The sequence below is a fragment of the Hakea prostrata genome, chromosome 5, assembly GCF_041222555.1.
Source record: "Hakea prostrata isolate BN-2017 chromosome 5, UWA_Hpros_2, whole genome shotgun sequence".
NCBI classification, from domain to species: domain Eukaryota; kingdom Viridiplantae; phylum Streptophyta; class Magnoliopsida; order Proteales; family Proteaceae; genus Hakea; species Hakea prostrata.
Genome location: NC_142604.1, coordinates 32,144,192 through 32,153,800, shown reverse-complemented (window position 1 = coordinate 32,153,800; position 9,609 = coordinate 32,144,192). Strand labels below are relative to the sequence as shown.

The following is a 9,609-nucleotide window of genomic DNA, read 5'->3' as shown; positions in this document are numbered from 1 at the left end:
GTTTTCTTAGTTCCCTTTTCTTTTTGGGGTTTTTGAGGTGTAAGAGATGTGAGGAGGAGTGAGGAATTATTTTTATTCCATTCCATCTGATGATGGTGGTTACTGCAAATCCTAAAACGTCTTCACAGCAGGTAGAGAGTAATCTGAAACCAATATGGTCACCTTTGCTGCCTTCAGAGAGAGATAATGGCGTTGTTGGTCACCGGAGACCTAAATGGAGAGAGATTACTTCCAGGTACCTTTCACCTTCGACTTCAACTTCAACCTCTTCTTCCTCTTCTTCTAGGCGATGGCCAACTCCTTCTCTTTCGAGATCGACTTCGTCGACCTCTGCAAACACTCCGTTCCCATCTACGGCTAAGTCGATGATCAAACGGTCGCAGTCGGTGGAGCGGAGGAGGCCTGCGACGTCTTGACCAACTACGCCTTTACCTGAATCGAGAACGGGAAATGATTCTGAAGTATCAATGGCTTCCAAGATTCTCATTACTTCGACGCGGAGCTTGTCGGTTTCTTTTCAAGGAGAGTCCTTCTAGAATTTGGCCAATGCAAGGAAGGCTACACCGGAGAGGAGGAAGACGACGACGCCATTAAGAAGCAAGGTTGATGGTGGTAGAGGTGCAGATCAGATGGAGAATTCTAAGCCTGTCGATCAGCAGCGTTGGCCTGCAAGAACTCGGCAAGTGAATCCTCTGACAAAGTCTGGATTGTACAGGTGAGACGAAGAAATTGGTTGGATCTGGGGCAGGGGGAAGAGTGTTACAGAAGTCGATGATTGGAGAAAGTCGGAGAGCGTCGTTTGATGGAAGATTGCATCAGGGTTCAGGCAATACAGACTTGTTGAAGTCGGTTCAACGTGCACTGGATGCGGATTATTATTTTAATGGCCTTGTGGTTCCTTCCGATCTCACTGCTTCAGATACAGAGAGTGTCTCTTCCGGCAGTACTTCGAGGTCACAGGAAAGCAATGGTGTTCCTAGAGGGAGAAGTGGTGCTCGTGGCATCAATGTACCTGCAAGGTTTTGGCAGGAAACGAACGGTCGGTCTTGCGTCTGCATGACCCAGGATCACCATTGTCGACGAGAAGTGTTTCAAGAACAGCAGCTGCTACCACACCCAGGCTTAGTTCATCAAAGAAGTCGTTAACTGAGAGTGCATCATCATCTACACGAACTGTCTCAACTGGGAGTGGCAGGGCACTGGCATCGCCTATCCGAGGTTCCCCGAGGCCTGCATCTCCTATCCGAGGTTCCCGAGCTTGCGTCTCCTATCCGAGGTTCCCCGAGGCTTGCATCTCCAAGTAAGCTTATGACATCTTCAACTTCTTCTCCATCGAGGGGTATGCCCAGTCCATCTCGGACAAGGAATGTCGTGGCCGCTGGAAACTCCTTGAGTAACTCCGGAAATATGCCTTCAATTCTCAGTTTTTCTGCTGATGTCCGGAGAGGGAAGCTGGGGGAAAACCGAATTCTCGATACACATCTGTTGAGGCTTTTCTATAATCGGCACTTGCAGTTGCGTTTCGCAAATGCGAGAGCAAATGCTACTTTGTTTTCGCAAACTTTGACAACAGAGGTAGGGCTTTTGTGAATTTAGGCTTCAAGTTTCTGCTTTATGATTTAGTTTTTATCTGTGTGCAGTTGCATAGATGCATGTATTTTTAAAGGTGAAACACATGTATTGTTGATCTTTGGTTGAATTCTTGAATATGCATGATAATTCTTCAGATTTGACTTTATTCTTCTTTTACTTATTCTGTTTTTGCCCTAAATGTTTCTGACACCCAGAGTGCTTTCTCCAGATTGAGTAGGTTTATCTAATGAATTATTGATTGTGCTACTAAATTTTGAACTGGTCTTGATTGAAATAATTGAAGCTTATTTGGGATCATCTTACTTCATTTCCTTGAAAGTAATCACTATACTTTTTTGCTTCATGAAAAATAGCAATACCATAGTTGTGGTATAGACTTTATAGAGTGGAGTCAATGGTATGTTAGGAGAGAGTGGGGATTTTGAAGCTGTAGGACTTCCTTAGACCAAGACAGTTTGAGGATTCAGATATGTTGACGTTAAATTCTTTTACGAATTATATTTGCCCATGGAAAAGAGGAACTGCGTCCCAGCCGCTATATTAACAACAACAACAAATCTGAAGTGATTCAGTCATGCTTTACTCGGTTTCCTTAGTGACGAGTCATTCGGATAGAATCTGCAGAAAGATTCACGCATCTTCAGAATGGAGTATTCTCCAACCAAAGCCACTTCACACGTGTAGCTGAAACGTCATAACTGTGATGCTCCCAAAGTTCACATAAACCACCAAACTGGGTCCTATGGAATCAAGCCATTCAACACCACACAAGTTCTTCTTTTCATAAATTGGACCCAATGGACTTGAAGCTCTCATATTTAATATGATCCAAATCAATGGATCAATGGAAGAGTGCCAATGCTATAAGCTCAAGGCAACATTGTTGACAATGAATCTATGACGTACTTCTCAAGGTCATCAAAGAATGCCACATCGAAGCTCCATACTTCCACATCAAATTATAACCATATGATTCTTGAAGTCGACTGTATTGGAAAGAAGCAAGATCTTCATATTCAAGCAGTGAGAAAGAGCACAGAGAGTACCGTCCTCTCCCATCTCATCAAGCCATTTACCTGCACGAGCCAATCTACCTTGGATATCTATGATGTGCTATTTTTCACTCAAAACAATTGACGAGCATTCGGAAATTCAATTATTGTTTCTTCAGTTCAAACTACAATTCTCAAAGCGGAGTTCTCGTTCTAACAACAAAGATTCTTCAAGAGATGTTATCACCTTCTTCAGAAAAGATGACTCTATATCAGAGATTTCTTATCATTATTTCTTTTGCTGATCTTCAATTTGCAGAAATTCTTTTTACATTTGATGCATGATCGGGATTATTCGCCATATACAACCTAGAGTTGAATGTGGAATATCAAGCAATATTACTCTTAAGTCAGCTAACACTAGAATTCAGCAGTAACAATATATTTAGCTTCAACAACAAAAGTCTTATATACAATATTTTCAAAGCCTTTGAGCTCGTGGATAGAAAAATATCATCAAAATTACAAGTATGGAAGCTCGAGATATAATCGACCATACATGATCGAGAAAAATGAGTTCTACATACAAGCAAAAGTTCTTAGCTGGATGAAGCATAGCAGGTCAACAAAGACTTGACCTATCATGCTTGGGGGGAGTAGAGAGAGATATAAACATCTCACATCTCGACCTTTTCATACACAAAGCATAAAAGGTTTAAAAAGTGACAAGTAGCCATGTTCGACGAAAGAGGTCTAGATATACAAGTCTAAAAGACTACTATACTAGAAACTTATGAGTCGACCACAATCACTCTGCTCGACCGACATTGGAAGGACGCTGCTCGACCAGATCAATCACTCTACTCGACCAGCATTGGGAAGAAAATGGGCTTCACAAATGAGTAAGACCCATTAAAGTCTTCAAGCTTCCTGAATAAGACCTATGAAATTAAGCATAAAAAAGAAAAGACCTAAAATTATATATACAACACAATAAGTGACGTGCATTTGCACGTGCACATTTTTACTAGTATATATATATATATATATATATAGCTCGAAAGTAAAAAAGAAGATTACAACTGATTCCAAAAGAAAGGAAAGAAAGAAGTAATCAAACTAAACTAGAGTTTCTTCTACTTTATAAAGAACGTCTTCATAAACATAAACTTCAGAAATTAAGCATGGCGACTTCCACTCCAAGGTAGGGCTAATCTTGGTACGTAGCATGATCACACGAGAGATCATCACCAAAATCTTCGTAACTGCCAACACCCTGAGTGAAGTATGCTTCATCAGCTTGCGCATCCTCGTACTGGCCATCTTAGTCATCAACACCTGTAGAATAATGGAACAAAAGATATTTGCATTAAAGGAGTGAGTTCAAGAGAACTCGGCAAGGCAAGTTATCCCATAACAACATAAATAACATGATAGTAGAAACATAGCATGATGCAAAATGATATGAGTCAAACAATGCATGTATGAGTCTAACTCTATGCATGCTGGTCTCTATAGACAGACATGCTTTAAGTCATAGCACCATACTTCTTTAGGTAGGTCTCAAATCACTCTCCTTCAACCATCTCAGTATCTTGGGTTCTCCAGTGGTAATTGGGCCCTGCATCCCTCTCGGACATTCCTTGGCTGGGGTTTAGGTCACTGCTCTCTCACATCACCATTGGTCTAAGTATTGGCGCATGTCAAGGTAAATCCTAGCCAAATGCAAGTCATTTACTTGGTTATATCAACTTAGATCCAGAAACGTTCATTCATCACCCTGGGCGATCCTTTTCGGTATCCTTCACACTAGAGTAAGCGTATCTTATGGCTACAACCAACTCGGACTACGGACTCATTAACCTTATTGGTCATCCACAAATAATAGATGGGAAGCTCTCATGTCCTCTCATGGGTTGGCTCAATGTTGAACTTCCCTACAAACTAAGGGCATCTCAAAACTTGATCTTTTCAAACATGTTCCAACCAAGGAGGGACTCCAAGTGATCCATCTAAATGTGAGAGGACATGTGCCTTTAGGAGATCTACCACTCGCTTAACAATTTTAGGGTAACTTTTTAGCTGGCACTTTATCTAGGGTCACTACTTGCTTAACACATATTAGGGTGACTAGATTCAAGATACATCCTTTGAGCTGGCAGCTTATATAAAGTCCAAAATGGGTGCCAAAATCTCTTGGCAAATTATAGTCAAGCCACCAACGCACAGTTGTGTTTAACCACAAATTGGGGTGATTGGGGGTAGAGGAACGAATCTATATGGGTTCATGACCTTCAAGGATGAAACCCAATGTGCATGGCTATCAAAATCCAAAAATGTAGAGAATCCTTTTATTGAAAATCTGCGGATTCAACACCTATTAGGCCTCCATTAATGTCTATAAGAGTACAAAACATTGACATGGGGCATGAATCTGTCTAATAAAGGCTGTCTTTTTACAAATCTGGGTTTCGACAGATCCACATAATATGGCCACTAACGTTTGATAGGGTTTAAGGTTTAAGAACAAGGTTGCTTAAAGCATTACACCTTGAGTATCTAGTTTGAAATACCAAGACCGTTGTTTTCAGCTAGTATTTATAGAACAACACTAGGTTCTACTGTTAATTGGATGACTCGAATACCTCAACAACATTTTCAAAAAAGGAACCTCAACAACAATGGCCTTTCACCATTGACTCAGGCTTGTAAAATGTCGACTCAAGTGTGCGAGGTCATACTTTTTCGCTCTTAGCTAGTTCATTTCTACATTGGTAAGGAACCAGCAACCAAGTACGCCTCATGGTCAGGCAAGGTAAGGAATTAACCAGCCAGAGAACTCCTATGGTCGGGTTAGGCCATGACCATCTTAAGGTAGCTATGAAGAACCCCTAATTGGGGTAGATATGAAGAACCCCTATCGAGGTAAACACGAAGAATCCCTATCAGCATTACCATGAAGAACCCATGTCAGTAGAACAAGTACTCAAAATCTGGAGAGCCACCTTCAAGGAGTCTCGTAAGAGAGACTAAGTCAAAGGGACCAGTTATGGAAGTAACTGCCCCAAACGCCATAGCGAAGCACGGGGATGTGACACTCAGAGTAACGACTTGATTGGAATCTATTAAAGGAAACCACCAAAGAGTGAAAGCGTGCTCTCAAAGGAAACTCACGTCTTATCTCCCTAAGTGGGGCAAATCCATGAGTAACTGCATGGAGGTAATCTCAATATAAATCCAACTCATGTGACTTGCAAGGTATGAAGAACTATCTACTACTATAGCTTACGCTTTGAGAACCCCTCCCAACTAATATATCTAGACTAACTCGACCCACCCCTAGTTGAGCCACCCTAATCGTTTTTATTAGTGTAGGTCATTATTCTACTCGGGTAACATGTGAGAAGCTTTGAAGAGGTTGTCCACCTACTCGGATAGTGCCAAAAAGTTCTGGGCGCAACAATTTCTAAACCGACTTCTTTTTTTGTTCAGGCATTTATTAGTTCAAATAGAAGCGAACCAAGCCAAGTCTTTCTAGTATTGGTTTATGATTTTTCAGTGCCAATGATGGGTTACTAAAGCGGTTAAAGGCCCAACTTCCCTAGGGGAGTTCTTGGGTTTGCACCCATTCGGTGACATTAATTAATTATATATATATATCTCCCTTGAGGAAGTAATCATGGTGCGCGTAAGCTGGCCCGGATGCACCTCATCCAAAAAAAATATCTTAGTTACATTGTTTATGTATGTCCAAATCAAGCTATTCATACTTCTTCAAACATATTAAAATAAAGTCACTTTAGCAAAAAAAATTCTGTATATGAAATCACTGATGAAAAAAAAATCACATTCCGTATTTATCCAAAAAAAAAAAAAAAATTCATTACGCAACATATAAACGAAATTTGTGATTCATCAAACAGGCTCTATTAGGTTCCCTGGACTAGACAATATGCTAGATGATACAACCGAAACATCAACCTCTCCCCTCACTCACACACCTAAAAACACCCCAGAAAAAAAAAATGTAGCCAGCCAGGAATTAAAATCACAGGAGGAATCAACTAAAAGATGAATTAAGTAATTTTTTTTTTAAACAGTTACCAAGTAAACGATGTTGTATGATTATTAACTAGCTAAAAATGTTGTGACCTTTGATAGCTCTGATTGCTTCATGTGAAAGTAAGTCCTCTCTCCTTTTCGGCATTTTCCACGATTATGATATTTGTTTTCTATTGAACTAATATTGTTGTCCCTTTTCTATATTAATTATATAAAAGCTCCCCTGAAGACATAGTCAAGATGTGCAAGCTGGCCCGGATGAACCTCAGATCTAAATAATAATAATAATAAGTAAAATAAAATACTGTTATGGCTTGCCGATGTTCCTACGGAGCAGCCTACTCTACGACTGCTCTAGAAGCCGAGAGCATTAGGGATGACGTATTACTCACAAACTCTCTAAATCTCATGGACATTAGCATCGGAGATTTGGAGATTTGAAGGCTCTCCAGCTCCTTTTTTATTTCTAATTTTAGTTAATGAAAATCCTCTTTTTATGTCCAAAAAAAGCTATTATTGTTGGCTTTGGTTAACGTACCCTTTGATACACCCTTTCATTATACTTGTTACTTCAAGATTCCCTTGTAAAAGGATGTCTAGGATAAAACTAAAAAACATTATTAAGGAATAATTATTTCGACAATAAACAAAGATTTCCCACTGGATCTGTCATCTTCATCAATGAATATAAATTAAAAAGACAATTAAAAAATGGTGATTGGGAAAAATAATAAGAACATCAGGAACATGTCCTGCCGCACGCACACGTGAATAGCTCTGCTTGGCTGGAATTTCAATGAATTCTTAATTTTTCCAACCAGCATTTTCCAATAGTTTAGTTCTGAAGCTTTATTAGTGAGTTCTTAGTAGCTTCACCCGTAGTTTAATATCCCAAGTGTTCGCCAACTATAACAAGCAATCAATTTCCATAATGGCTACACCTGATGTGTATTTGTTTTCTCTATATTTAGTAGGGATATTTTTGGCAAAACCCCCACAACCCTAGCCAGTAGCCACTACTTACTCTCAAGTTTATGTAGTTAGGATTGCTCCTAAGAAGTTTGAAGTTGAACAAACTCCTATTACATGTTGGATTTGAGTGTTTTGTATTTTGTGAGTCCATGTAAATATTGAGATTAGGGTTTTAGGTTTTTCGATAAATAATCTCTGAGGGATAACCTAGGTAAGAGGGGAAGCAAAGGGTAATACTTTTTCGGTGTGAGAGCGGTATGAGGTTTTCTAAAATAGTGAAACTTCTTTTCTCTCTGATGAACGTAATCAAGGTTTTGTTAAGCCACGTTAAATCTCTCTTGTGTATTTTGCTTGTGGTTCTTCTCTGTTTGTGATTGTACATCCGTTATCCTTAATAAGTGGTATCAGAACAATGTTCGGTGGATCGTCGCCGGAGGTGTGCGAAGATCCATAAATGAGAAGATAGGTGTCAGGAGATCGGAGAAGGCTTCAACGGATTGATCGAAGGTTGTTTCCACAAGATTTTGTATGAAGGTATTTTGTACGGAGCTATGTGTTCCTAAAGTTTTTGGGCTTCGAACTCAATGAAGTGACGGATCGAGGAGATTTCGCTCCATTGGTATTGATTTTGTAAGTTCATACGGAGATCAATGGAGAGATCTTTTAGGTTGGTGATAGATATGAAAGGCACAAATCAGATGGCGGTGAAAAGTTCTAATTTCTCCATTAAACTTTTTAATGACCATAACAATTTCACCTTGTGGCAACAACGGGTGAAGAGCATCTTTACGTGGGAAGGAACTATTAAGATTCTTAGAAAAGCCAAAGGCAATGAAGGAAGACGATTGGCAAAAGTTGAGGGATCTAGCAACTAGTACAATCTAGTTGTATCTTACGGATAATGTTCTTCATGAAGTCATTGGGGTGGCGGCTCCAGAGGAAGTCTGGGCAAAGCTGGAAGTAGGTACAAGTCCAAGTTGTCGACAAATCGATTATTTTTAAAGAAACAGTTATATGACCTTCGGTTCTTAGAGGGAGCAAATTTTGACAAGCATTGGGATGAGTCCAACAAGATTTTGACGGAGTTGTCAGCTCTTGATGAGTAGATCAAGGAGGAAGATAATGAGTTACTCTTGTTGGCATCATTATCTCAATCATTTGATCACATTGTGACCACATTATTTTTAAGTAATGACACTTTGAAACTTGACAATGTTATTACTGCATTGCTAATGAATGAAACATGGCGGAAAAATAGTGGTGATAGGGAGTCATATGAAAGTAGTGCCTTGGTTGTAAGGGGTGGTCATAATAGAGGAAGATCAAATAGGAGAATGAAGGGGTCTAGCAAGTCATGGGTCACTCAAAGTCTGTTGGTCACAAAATAGCTTGTTACTATTGCAAAGACGAAGGTCATCTGAAAAAAGATTGTCCAAGGCGTACGGAGGATAGGAAAAGGAAGGACGGGGAGAGTGATGAATTATCTATTGCTATCTTATAGAGCGATGATGGAGCAGATAATGTCCTTTTGACTTCATCATCAAGTTTGGATACTTCAGATTGGATTTTAAACTCTGGGTGTTCTTTTCACATGTGTTTAGCTAGGAATCAATTTGCTACATATCATGCATGTCAAGGTGGTACTGTCAAGATGGCAAATAATGCCGAAAGCAAGGTTGTTGGAGTTGGGATTGTGCGGATTTGTATGTTTGATGGGATTGTGCGAACTTTGACTGGGGTTAGACATGTGCCAGATATAAGGAAGAATCTGATTTCATTGAGTACTCTAGATTCTAAAGGTTTCAGATGGTCATCTGAAGGTGGAGTTCTCAAGGTTTCAAGGGATCCATGGTTGTGATGCAGGGAGATGATTAGTAAGTTGTACAGGCTTGCAGGGAGTGTTGAAACAGGTGAAACACCAATTGACAATTTGGAAGTTGTACAGGCTTGCAGGGAGTGTTGAAACAGGTGAAACACCAATTGACAATTT

The 9,609-nt window shown here is 39.9% G+C and overlaps 1 pseudogene; it reads left to right on the top strand.

Annotated features, from left to right (window-relative positions):
- The first annotated feature begins 59 nt into the window (after positions 1-59).
- LOC149015830 (QWRF motif-containing protein 2-like) lies at positions 60-2,113 on the top strand (annotated as a pseudogene).
- Positions 2,114-9,609: the final 7,496 nt, after the last annotated feature.